We start from the raw sequence: 14,076 nt of genomic DNA on the forward strand, positions 1-14,076 counted from the left end.
CCATTAAATATTAACTAGAAGATAATAAAATATTTGTGAAAACCCCCGATTTATCTCTCCAATAGAAAAGAGATAAACACAAACAGAAAGGAAAATCTGGAGGAAACAGAGGTAAATCAAACAGCAACATAACTATTTTTTGCTTTCAGAAGATAATTATTTTTGTCTGTATTAAGATGCTGTATCGCATTGTTTAGTCACTAAGTCGTGTCCAACTCTTGCAACCCCATGGACTGTAGCCTGCCAGGCTCCTCTGCCCATGGGATTCTCTAGGCAAGAATACTGGAGTGCAATGCCATTTTCTTCTCCAGGGGATATTTGCAATCCAGGAATTAAACCTGGGTCTTCTGAATTGCAGGCAGATTCTTTACCGACATTGCATACCTAATATGAGATTAGGAAACTAAAAAAGGAACCAACAAAGAAAAAAAGTTCAGATGAAATGAAAAATACAAGAAAACAGAGTTCAAAAAAAGTAGAACCAAAGCAAAATGACAGGAGAAAAAGAAAGACAAGACTTGGAGGATCAGGGTATCTAACACTTAACTCAGAGTGTTTCAGAGAGTAAGAAAAGACAATAAAGAACATAATGAAAGAAATATATGATGATTTCATCCAATTTGAGGACATGAATCCTTAGATTGAAAAAGTTTACAAAATTCCCAGGAGAATGAATAATAAAGACCTATTTCAAGCATATCATTAGGACACATAAGAGTGTCCTGTTAGACAAACTTCAAGAAGCTTTTGTAGAGAAAATAAACAGATTACAAAGTAACAACATTAAACACACCATTCAACTTTTCAGTAGTAACAATGCTACAGACAAAAGGCAATGGAAGAATGCTTACAAAGTACCAAGGAGAATCATTTTCAACCTAAAAATTTGTACCAAATCAAATTATCATCAAGTTTGAGGATAAAATAAAATCATTTTCATATCTGTAACTCATGCAAAGTCTCAAGAAAATTACCTCCACAAGCAAAGCACAAAATATGTATAAAAAGGAAACTACCTAGCTTTAGAATTAAAATACATCTAAACAAACAAATAAAGAAACCTCTGCTAAGTTGCCTAACACAAAAAAATGCTAAATAAAAATATTAATAGTAGTATTACTATGGGAAACAGAGAATGAGAAGTGGAGAATGGTGGCACAGAAAAACTAAGTCTTCACCAACCATAAAAGTAAGCCAATAGAGAGGATTTAAATTCACAAATCAAGAAATAGAAATCATATTATTTAGAGTGGAAGCAAACACCAGATGAAACAAGGAAATAAAGATTAAGAAAGGGATGATCTAAAGAACTACCAATTTTCACTGAAGTTTTAAAATATTATCATATATTTTTCAATTATGTGTATATATTACTTTGACCAAAACCATCAAACTTCAGGCAAAAGTTTCTTGTGGCAGAGTGGAGACTACATTGTAGTGAGGCCAGAATGGAAAGAAGTGGCTATTTCCACGCTCCAGATGAGAGATGATGGTGGCTTAGATCAAAGCGGTAGTGGTAGAGAGAGAAGTGAACAGCTTCAGTATGCAATTTAATGAAACTGGCTTAATTTACTGATACATTGGCAGTGAGGCATGAGGAAAAGAGACTCCTCAAGAATGACACCTAAGATGGTACATGGTGACACCCCTTGTTAAAGTAAATAAGCCTAAAGAAAAACTCAGTTTGGGAAAGCAACTGAGAAATCAATCAAGATTTCTATTTTGTGCTTGTTGGGTTTGACATTCTCATCCAAGAAGAGTGTCAGGGAAGAAGCTAGATGGTTTTTTGAGTTCAGTTGTGGCCCCTTAAAAGAGGCTGAAGTCCTAACCTCCAGTACTTATGAATGTGACCTCATTTGGAAATAAGGTCTTTGCAGATAATCACATTAAATGAGGTTATTAGTGTGGGCCCTAATTCAGCATGAATGTGTCCTTATAACAAGGGAAAATTAGGACACATGGACAGACATTCATAGAGGGAAAATGATATGAAGACACAGGAAGAATACCATCTGCAAGCCAAAGAATGTCTGAAGTGACCAGAAGATAAGAGAGAGAGATGGAACAGATTCTTCCACACAACCCTCAGAAGGAACCAACCTTACCGACATCCTGCTTTTGGGTTTCTAGCTTCCAGAACTTGAGACGATACATTTCTCTTGCCTAGCCACCCAGTTCCTAGTGCAATAGTTTGTTAGAACAATCCTAGGAAACTAATATGCATCAGGAGATTTAGGAAGAGGGAATAGCGGAGATACACACTTTTGGAATCACATGCATGGAAGTAGAATTTAGAGCTATGTAACTGGAGGAAATCACTTCAGTGACGAGTGCAGATGGAGAAGAGGACAAGTTCAGTAGTCAGTATTGAGACTCCCATATTTAGAGATTGATCATTGGGGGAGGAGGCTCTGAAGGAAAATGAGAGAATTAATGACCCAGGAGGTCTGAGAAAACCAGAAGAGTGTGATGTCAAGAAAAAAATAATAATAATAAAGCTTTTTCTTAAAAAAGAGGGAGTGAACAACTGTTTAGATGACAAATAAGATGAAGACAATGATCACTGCTTTTGGAAACATGAAATTCATCATTGACTTGGGAGGGTCACTTTCTTCATTTGAAGAGGATTGAGGATGGAATTGGGAGTGAGGAAAGTGAGGATAGTAACTGCAGAGAGCTGTTGTAAGATGATTTACTGCGAAGGAGACCAGAAAAAGCAGTGTTGGCCAGAGGGAGACATGGCATCAGAGGAGCAGTCTTAAAAGATGAAGGACGATGGTGTTGGACAGGTCATCTTTGTGGATATTAAGGGACACAGAGTGGATGAAGAACTTTCCTAAGTGAGGAAATCTACTCAGTAGAAGATTATGACCCAGCAATCCCATTACTGGGCGTATACCCAGAGAAAACCATAATTCAAAAAGATGCATGCACCCAAATGTTCATAGCAGCATTATTTACAATAACCAGGAAATGGAAGCCACATAAATGCCCATCAACAGAAGAATGGATAAAGAAAATGTGGTATACATGTACAAAGGAATAACATGCAGCCATAAAAAAGGAATAAAATTGGGTCATTTTTAGAAATGTGGATGGACCTAGAGATTGCCATACAAAGTGGGGTAAGTCAGAACGAGAAAAATACTGTATATTAATGTATATATGTGGAATTCAGAAAAATGGTATAGATAACCTTATTTGCAAAGCAGAAATAGAAACAAGAGATAGAGAACAAATGTGTGGATACCAAGGTGGAAAGGAGTGGGTGGGTGGAATTAGGAGGTTGAGATTGACACATATATATACACAATTGATATTAGGTATAAAATAGGTAACTAATGAGAACATACTGTATAACAGAGAGGACTCTACTTAATGTACTGTGGTGACCTGAATTAGAAGTCCGAAAGGGAGGGGATATATATATGTATGTATGTATATATATATATATATATATATATACACACACACACATGTCTGCATATACATGTATGGCTGATTCATTTTGCTATACAACAGAAACTAACACAACATTGTAAATCAACCATACTCCAATAAAAATTAATTTAAAAAAAGAATGTAAGTGGATAAAGGGACGTTAGTAATAAAAACAGGGAGAGAAAGTGTCTGAAAAATAAATGTCAGAGGAATGAGAGCTTGTAATAAAATAAGAGAAATGACTTAAAAATAACAATGTACCCCAATTTAAGGATCTTGTTCACAGAGATGTATGAATGCAAAGTAACCTCATCCTGAGAATCCTGCAGAGGGAGTTTTGACCTGTGGACAGACCCCTCACTTGCACCGGCCCCTCCCAGGACAGCTGTAGGTATTTTCTATTCGTTTACATGATGCCCCAGGATTGTGTTACTTTCTTTTCTTTAAAAGTGTTCCCCAAACTGTATACATTCCAGGACTTGAAAAAAAATCTAGATTCACTCTTGCTTGGAGCAATGAATGGGACACAGACAGTTTTGGTTAGCTGAAGATTCAGGAGAGGTTAGAGAAAACATTGATGAAATGGAAATTTGCCAATGATGCATCATGAAATTTAGAGTCTACCAGAAACACAGAGAGAATCAATGTCCAGAGGACTTATTGAGACACTGTGGAACAAAGATTGTCAAGTCTTCTCCTCAACTTCCTTCAAGGAAGTTCCATTTTACAGCAAGGCGTACCTGCTTATCAAAGTTCCTTGGGGTATAGCACTTCCATTAGTCCACAGGTGGAACAACTGGAGGAAAAAAGATGAAGATAACCCACTGATGGCTTCACATCATGATATAGGTAAAGATTTGTTAAGTGGGACAGAGAAAATGCTCATTTAAAGAGGAAAAATACTAGATGAGTTTGCATTAAAATTAACAGCTGTTCATCAATGACATGACACCATTAGAAGAGTAAAAAATTGAATCACAGATTGGGAGAAGTCACTATTTGGAATATTACAGTACTGACCAAGCACTTGGATGAAGAGTTAGAAAAAGCTACAATTTGTATGATTTTGCTTAAAGTTCACTCCAGCCTTTGTCTTAAATTTTTGTGTTATTGTGTTTCTTCATCACAAATAGATGGGGGAAAAGTGGAAACAGTAACAGATTTTATTTTCTTAGGCTCCAAAATCTCTGCAGACAGTGATTGTAGCCATGAAATTAAAAAACAATAGCTCTTTGAAAGAAAGCTATGGTAAACCTAGACAGCATATTAAAAAGCAGAGACATCACTTTGCCAATAATGTCTGTACTGTCAAAGCTATAATTTTTCCAGTAGTCACATACAGATGTGAGAGCTGGACCATAAAGTAGGCTGAGCTTCAAAGAATTGATGCTTTTGAACTGTGGTGCTAAAGGAAATTCTTGGGAGTCCCTTGGACTGCAAGGAGATCAAACCAGGTCAATCCTAAAGGGAACCAACCTTGAAATACTCATTAGAAGGACTGATGGTGAAGCTCCAATACTTTGGCCACCTGATGCAAAAAGCCAACTCATTGGAAAAGACCCTGATGCTGGGAAAGACTGAAAGCAGGAGGAGAAGGGGGATGAGCTGTTTGGATGGTATCACCAACTCAATGGACCTGAGTTTGAGCAAACTCCAAAGATGGTGAAAGACAGGGAAGCTTGGTGTGCTGCAGTTCATGGGGTCACAAAGAGTCAGACACAACTTAGCAACTGAACAGCAGCAACAACTATGTTTCTACTTTATTTTACAAAAATGGAATTATGTTGTACATTTTGGCTTGTACCTTTCTCCTCCTAGTAATCTATTACAATAATCAGATTTTAGAACTACAAGGCATATATAAAGCTGTTTAGTCTACCCATTTTTTGGGGCCAATGTTATTTTAAAAACTTGAGACATAGTTGGCATGGTCTTACATGTTAATTTCAGGTGTACAACATGATATACAGTGGTTGGTGCTTTAGTTGCTAAATTGTCTCTGACTCTTTGCTACCCCATGAACTGTAGTCCACCAGGCTCCCCTGTCCAAAGGATTTCGCAAGCAAGAATACTGGAGTGGGTTGCCATTTCCTTCTCCAGGGGCTCTTCCCAACTCAGGGATCGAACCCAGGTCTACTGTGTTGCAGGTGGATTGTTTACCAACTGAGCATCACTACAGTAAGTCTAGTTCACATCTGTCACCACATAATTGCAAATGATTGCAATTGTGTTTTCTTGTAATTAGAACTTTTAAGATCTTCTCTCTTAACAACTTTCAAATATATCATACCACAGTGTTAACTATAGTCACCATGAAACACACTACATCACAGGACGTATTTATCTTGGAATAGTCAGTTTGTATCTTTTGACCACATTCACTCATTTCACCCATCCCTATCTCTGGCAACCATTACAGTGGTCTTCACTTCTTACAGAGTCTGGGTAGTGAAGGAACTTCCTCAGGACAACAGTACTGGTGGAGTGCTACGTCCTCATCCCAGCCCACTGCTTCTCTTCATGGTAGAAAAAGCCTTCCAGAAGGCCTTGCCTTAATTCTTTTCTTTCGCCCCAGGTTGCATCCAAATGAGTGACTGCCTCTTGTTTAAAAAAATATTTGTGAAAGACAGTTTCATAATTTGTTTCACTAGTTCATATCATATTTTGGGGGTGTCCAGATTCCTGTAGGGATGAAATTTTGATGAATTATAATATCTCTTTATCCCCAGGATAAAAAAGAAAAACTCTTCAGGAGTAGAAGGAAGAGAAACATTCACTGGTAAGAAAGGTTCAGGTTGCAAACTTCTCTTGCTTATTTATTGAGGTTAAAAGTTAAACTGGATTAGTACAATCATATTTTTCTGACACATTGACTTGCTTCTTAAGAAAACATATTTAGCTTTTTTTTTTTCATGAATCATTTCAGCAGAAGATCTAGGAGTTATTTCTTAGGCTGAGTAGAAATACCGGAGGCTCCTTTGTGAGGGATTTAGCTAGGTACATGTATGTATTTGGTTCATTTTTTCCCCTCTGGGTTAAATTTTGACTTAAAATTTGTGCATGGATTGGGAGAGGAGGCATTTGGGCTCATTTTTGCGTTTTTCTGGAGATAAAAATAGCACCAAATTTACGAGCTTGATAGCATTGCTCTCTGAGCTGTGGCCAAGAAGGTTTTCTCATTGTTGTCATCATTTCCTTCTCTCCCAATTCCCTCCAATTACTCTTTCTCCAGATTCCCAAGACCTGGCTCATGTAGTGTTGGTAAGTAAGAAGAAACAGGGTGGAGAGTAAAATCAAGAGATGCCAACCTTCAGAATCACAACTATGAGGTATTAAAAAATCTCCCTTCCAAATGGAGTGCCCTGCCCACAGAGTTGCTTTTCACCATAACACACGTGACCTTTCATTTTATGTGACCTTTCTTTTTCCAAATGTCACAGCCTCCATCATTATCATTGAAAATTTCAGATATGAAGTATACTTTCCATTTAGATTTTCAGTAGACTATAAACAGGACTGTTTTCTGGACAGAGAATTAAATTTCACACCCAACCAATTGAAAAATGGCCAGATATTACTTACCATGACGATTCCCCCTTCATAATAGGGAAATGGGGGGGACATACCTTTATTGTTTGTATGATGATCACAAATAATTTAGGAAATACAATTCCATATAAAGGTATAACCCTATCACTGAAAGATGACTGTTAACATAATTTTGATAATAATTCTTCTTTTAAAATATGAGGTCCTACTGTAAGTATTCTTTTTGTAACTAACTTTTTAAAAATTAATTTATATTTTTTATTGAAGGATAATTGCTTTACAGAATTTTGTTGCTTTCTGTCAAACCTCAACATGAATCAGCCATAGGTAAGAGGAACTAAAAAGCCTCCTGAAGAAAGTGAAAGAGGAGAGTGAAAAAGTTGGCTTAAAGCTCAACATTCAAAAAACTAAGACCATAGCACCTGGTCCATTACTTCATAGGAAATAGATGGGGAAACAGTGGAAACAGTGTCAGATTTTATTTTTTTGGGCTCCAAAATCACTGCAGATGGTGACTGCAGCCATGAAATTAAAAGACGCTTACTCCTTGGAAGGAAAGTTATGACCAACCTAGATAGCATATTCCAAAGCAGAGACATTACTTTGCCAACAAAGGTCTGTCTAGTCAAGGCTATGGTTTTTCCCGTGGTCATGTATGGATGTGAAATTTGGACTGTGAAGAAAGCTGAGCACTGAAGAATTGATGCTTTTGAACTGTGGTGTTGGGGAAGACTCTTGAGAGTCCCTAGGACTGCAAGGAGATCCAACCAATCCATTCTGAAGATCAGCCCTGGGATTTCTTTGGAAGGAATAATGCTAAAGCTGAAACTCCAGTACTTTGGCCACCTCAGGCGAAGAGTTGACTCATTGGAAAAGACTCTGATGGTGGGAGGGATTGGGGGCAGGATGAGAAGGGGATGACAGAGGATGAGATGGCTGGATGGCATCACCGAGTCGATGGACATGAGTTTGGGTGACCTCCAGGAGTTGGTGATGGACAGGGAGGCCTGGCGTGCTGCAATTCATGGGGTCACAGAGTCAGACATGACTGAGTGACTGAACTGACTGAACTGAACTGATTCATATATCCCCTCCCTTTTGAAACTCCCTCCCATCTCCCTTCCCATCCCATCCCTCTAGGTTGATACACAGCCCCTGTTTGAGTTTCCTGAGCCATACGGCAATTTCCCGTTGGCTATCTATTTTACATATGGTAATGTAAGCTTCCATTTTACTGTTTCCATACATGTCACCCTCTCCTCCCCTCTCCCCACGTCCGTAAGTCTATTCTCTATGTCTGTTTATCCATTGCTGCCCTGTAAATAAATTCTTCAGTACCATTTTTCTAGATTCCATATATATGCGTTAGAATATAATATTTATCTTTCTCTTTCTGACTTACTTCACTCTGTATAATAGATTCTAAGTTCATCCGCCTCATTAGGACTGACTCAACTGTGTTCCTTTTTATGGATGAGTAATATTCCATTGTGTCTATGCACCACAACTTCTTTATCCTTTCATCTGTTGATGAACATCTAGGCTGCTTTAATGTTCTAGCTATAACTAACATTTTAAAAATTAAATGTATATTGGCCTTTTTGTAAGGAACCCTCTTACACAGTTGATAGGAATGTAAATTAGTGCAGCCATTTTGGAAAACAGCAGGAGGTTCCTTTAAAAATTGAAAACAGAGTTACCATATGATCCAGCAATCCCATACTGGAAGGAAACTCTAATTCGAAAAGATACATGCATCCCAATGTTCATAGCAACATTAGTTACCACAGACAAGACATAAAAGCCATCTAAATGTCCCATTGTCAGATGAATGGAAAGAGAAAATGTGGTGCATAGACACAATGGAAAGTAACTCAGCCATAAAAAAAAAAAAAAAAAAGAATGAAATAATGCCATCTGCAGCAACATGAATGGACCTATCAGTTCAGTTCAGTTCAGTCGCTCAGTCGTGTCCGACTCTTTGTGACCCCATGAATCGCAGCATACCAGGCCTCCCTGTCCATCACCAGGTCCCGGAGTTCACTCAAACACGTCCATCAAGTTAGTGATGCCATCCAGCCATATCATCCTCTGTTGTCCCCTTCTTCTCCTGCCCCCAATCCCTCCCACCATCAGAGTCTTTTCCAATGAGTCAACTCTTCGCCTGAGGTGGCCAAAGTACTGGAGTTTCAGCTTTAGCATCATTCCTTCCAAAGAAATCCCAGGGCTGATCTCCTTCAGAATGGACTGGTTGGATCTCCTTGCAGTCCTAGGGACTCTCAAGAGTCTTCTCCAACACCACAGTTCAAAAGCATCAATTCTTTGGCACTCAGCCTTCTTCACAGTCCAACTCTCACATCCATACATGACCACAGGAAAAACCATAGCCTTGACTAGACGAACCTTTGTTGGCAAAGTAATGTCTCTGCTTTGGAATATGCTATCTAGGTTGGTCATAACTTTTCTTCCAAGGAGTAAGCGTCTTTTAATTTCATGGCTTCAATCACCATCTGCAGTGATTTTGGAGCCCCCCCAAAATAAAGTCTGACACTGTTTCCCCATCTATTTCCCATGAAGTGATGGGACCAGATGCCATGATCTTCGTTTTCTGAATGTTGAGCTTTAAGCCAACTTTTTCACTCTCCACTTTCACTTTCATCAAGAGGCTTTTGAGTTCCTCTTCACTTTCTGCCATAAGGGTGGTGTCATCTGCATACATATAGATTACCATATTAAGTGAAAGCAAGTCAGACAGAAAAAGACAAATACCATATGATATCACTTACATGTATGTGTGAGTGTGTTAGTAGCTAAGTCATGTCCAACTCTTTGGGACCCCAAGGACTGTCCCTCCAGGCTCCTCTGTCCATGGATTTGTCCAGGCAAGAATACTGGAGTGGATAGCCATTCTCTTCTCCAGGGGATCTTCCTGACCTAGAGATTGAACCCTGGTCTCCTGCATTGCAGGAAGATTCTTTAACATCTGAGCAACCAGGGAAACCCTTATCACTTACATGTGGAATCTAAAAAAATGAATCAAATTAACTTGTTTACAAAACAGATGTAGACTCACAGACATAGAAAACACACTTAATGGTTACCAAAAGGTATAGTGGGGATGGAGGTGGAAGATAAATTAAGTTTGGGATTAACATATACACAGTACTATAAAAAAAAAAAAAAAAAAAAAGGTAAACAAGGACCTAGAGCATAGTACAGGGAATTACATTCAATTTCATATAATAACCTACAATGGAAAAGATTCTGAAGCTGTACACCTGAAACTAACACAATATTGTAAATCAAATATAGTTCAATTTTTTAAAAAAGAAAGAAGTATGCACTAGCCTCTTCATACACAGCAATGGAAAAATATTAATTAATTAATGACAGAAGGGTTTTGGGGTTATTAGAGGAATTTAGAATGAATATCTTCTAAGCATAAAATCAACAGAATTTTTTTTCTCATGGGGATTTGTTTATGGAAAGTTGATAAAGATTAAAATATCTATAATTCACAATTACCTTTTGCTTATAATTTCCTAGTACTCATTAGACTTGAAATAACTTACATCTGGTAGTTAGTATTGACAACTACCTGTTCTATCTGTCTTTGTTTCATGCCAAGATATCCATTTTGTTTTACTCGTTGAGTAATAAGCTCAGTAGAGGTAAGGCTGAGTAAATAGATAATATTGAAAAGCACAATATTTAAAATTCTAAAGTGATACACTGATATCTAACAAAAATTAGTGTATTCATACTTCATAGACTGTTTAAATACATGTAGTTACTGTTTCCAAAATTTAAGTTACAAAATGTAATAGATTTGGATTTCCACACAAAATTTTTTCTAGAGTTAATCCAGAAATCTCAGTTTTTATCAGTTAAAGCCTAATCCCAGTTTCCCTCACCTTCTTGGAAATATTATAAATTTTGTAGATTATATGTACAAAGAGCTATGGAAAGAGCTATGATGGGAGGGAAAGGAAAGAGCAGTCTAGACACTGGATGTTTTCCATGTCACATTATTCTTTAATACTATGCAATGAATTCATCTCCAGAGTATAAGATTTGAGGATTCAAAATGAATCAAGTTTTGAACGCTGCCAGTGTTTTGAAAAAAATATTTCCCAGTGTTTATATTTTTAAACATCAGTTTGTAGTGATTTAAAATAAATACTTTTCTTTCTTATCAGTTTTGGAAGGAAATTTCAAAATGTCCAGTGCATGACAAAAACACTTGATGTCCAAGTTCTCCTTATTGCCCTGGTCACCGGTGATCTGGTATAGGTTTCAATTTGCTTTGGTCCTCTCGATCCTGTAAATCTTTGTTTTTTGCTTTCTCTCTTTTGCTATAATATGACTCAGTAATAAAATGAAGAATTGATGCTTTTGAACTGTGGTGTTGGAGAAGACTCTTGGGAGTCCCTTGGACTGCAAGGAGATCCAACCAGTCCATTCTGAAGGAGATCAGCCCTGGGATTTCTTTGGAAGGAAGGATGCTAAAGCTGAAACTCCAGTACTTTGGCCACCTCATGGGAAGAGTTGACTCATTGGAAAAGACTCTGATGGTGGGAGGGATTGGGGGCAGGAGGAGAAGGGGACAACAGAGGCTGAGATGGCTGGATGGCATCACCGACTCGATGGACATGAGTTTGAGTGAACTCCGGGAGCTGGTGATGGACAGGGAGGCCTGGCCTGCTGCTATAGGGTCGCAAAGAGTCGGACACAACTGAGCAACTGAACTGAACTGAATAAAATGTTACCTTGAAGATATCCTGTGAAAACATTTCACAGTCTATGTGCCAATTTGTATAATTTACACAAGTTCTGGGTAAAATAGTTAATACCTTCTGTTGTATGGCATCTAACCTGAGTTCCTGGAAAAATCCAAGTCTAAACTGTTTTGCATAGCATTATCATACTTATTGTCCAAGTTAGGATACCTTTAAGAGTGAAAGGATGGTAGAAACTGTTAATCATTAAACCATAATAACAGAAATAAACTAGAAGTGTCCCAGGCAAACCAGGACAAAGGACCATCCCATTTAGAGAAAGGTTATAAAATATCACATGATAATATTGTCATAATTGAATATGAACTTTTCTTGAGCTTGCTTATTTTGATGTATGCTCTGATATCATAAAAAGGGAAGTGATATATCCCATAACAAACTCTTTAATCTGACTCTCTTTGAATCTCAAGAGTCCTAGTCTTCATACCCTATTAGAATTTTTTTCTTTCTTGAGGTTAAGGAATGGCAGTCTAAAAAAAAAATGAAAAAAAAGGAAGATTTATAGAAAGATACTTTCACCTGAAAAGACATTTAAACCTAGTGTTTATTTATCTCTTTTTGTCTCTGCTTGTTTTTGATGATTGTGTATGTTTGTTAGCCTTGAAACTGACTGGATTAGAATGTAGTTCATATACAGTAAATATAAAAAGCAGTAATAGCTAATGAATACTAACTAGTATAACTCAGTATGAGTCAACAGATAATAATTATAGTTAGTCATTCTATATATATTATTTTTAATCCTTATAAAAACCCTGTAACATACCATTAGCCCCATTTTTGAGATGAAGAAAATGAGGTTTACTAGCTTGCTTAAGGCCACAAAGTTGGAATGAAACAGAACCACTTTCTGAATCTAAACCCCATGATCTTCACACTACATGTTGACTCACTCCCTCTTTAAGAAGACCTGAGGATTGCCCTTGTCTAGTCTCCATCAGCATCTCAAAGTTTTTCTGGGATGATTAAAGATCTATAATTATAATATTATGTATCCCTTCCAGCAAAAATAAATGCTATTTATTGTATGGAGTGAGTCTCTTCCTCTATCTGTTATGCCTGTTTTGCCAACATGTTTAACCAAACAGAATTACAATAGCCTTCCACAACTGACTGCAGTGTGATATTACTTACTTCCTTAGCAATGATAGTTTTGCAGCTTATAAGGGACTAAAAAAATAATAATTTTTTTTCCTAAAAAAAGGTTACTGCTGCTGCTGCTAAGTTGCTTCAGTCATGTCCGACTCTGTGTGACCCCATAGACAGCAGCCCACCAGGCTCCTCGTCCCTGGGATTCTTCAGGCAAGAACACTGGAGTGGGTTGCCATTTCCTCCTCCAATGCATGAAAGTGAAAAGTGAAAGTGAAGTCGCTCAGTCGTGTCTGACTCTTAGCGACCCCATGGACTGCAGCCCACTAGGCTCCTCCGTCGATGGGATTTTCCAGGCACGAGTACTGGAGTAGGGTGCCATTGCCTTCTCCCCCTCCAAAAAAAAATTACAGTCCTATTCATTTAGTCTCCCCCAATAGCCATTAGCTATGGGATGTAGAGAACAAACTTATGGACACCAAGAGAAAAGGGGGGAGTGGGATGAACTAGGAGATTGGGATGGACGTACATGCACTACTGTTTATAAGACAGATAACTAGTGAGAACATGCCATACAGCACAGGGAACTCTACTCAGTGTTCTCTGTTGACCTAAAGGGGAAGGAAATCTTCAAAAGAGGGGATACATGTACATGTATAACCGACTCACTTTGCTATACAGTAGAAACTAACACAACATTGTAAAGCAACCATACTCCAAAAAAATTATAAATAAAAATAAAATGGAAAAAAGCGATAAAGCTAGTAAACACACAAACAAAATTAAACTAGAAGATTTGAACTTACATATGTACTTTAATCACAAAACACCTAAAGTTGTGTACTGTTTTATAATTATATGCTTTGCATTAAAGATCAATGAAATGAATCTTGCTTTTGTAATAATTACAAATAGTTTTGAACACTTTTAAAGATGGAACCAAATGTATAATGGCTTAGCTTTAACAACAGCAACAAAATAGTCATCTGCTATGGTAGCCAGTTAAAGCCACTTCTTCTGTAGGTATGCCTCTTGTGCCCCATAGTTATAGCACCCCTGTTTCCCAGAGCCCTTTTGAGATAAGTAGAAACAGGCCCCAATTACTGTGAAACTGTTCATAGGAACACAGTCTGATGAATGGTCATGGCACACTGATGAGTATAACCACCGTGACATTGATTAAACACAGCATCAAAAT

The 14,076-nt window shown here is 37.7% G+C and overlaps 1 long non-coding RNA gene across 1 annotated transcript in view; it reads left to right on the forward strand.

The window, feature by feature from the left end:
• Window positions 1–13,766, forward strand: part of LOC132346777 (uncharacterized) — a 75,647-nt gene extending 61,881 nt beyond the window's left edge. Inside the window, exons 3-5 of the long non-coding RNA XR_009496726.1 lie at window positions 6,171–6,220; window positions 6,674–6,702; window positions 11,362–13,766. This is a non-coding gene — a long non-coding RNA (uncharacterized lncRNA). The remainder of the gene's footprint in view (window positions 1–6,170; window positions 6,221–6,673; window positions 6,703–11,361) is intronic.
• Window positions 13,767–14,076: the final 310 nt, after the last annotated feature.

The sequence above is a fragment of the Bos taurus genome, chromosome 12 (assembly GCF_002263795.3).
Source record: "Bos taurus isolate L1 Dominette 01449 registration number 42190680 breed Hereford chromosome 12, ARS-UCD2.0, whole genome shotgun sequence".
NCBI lineage: Eukaryota > Metazoa > Chordata > Mammalia > Artiodactyla > Bovidae > Bos > Bos taurus.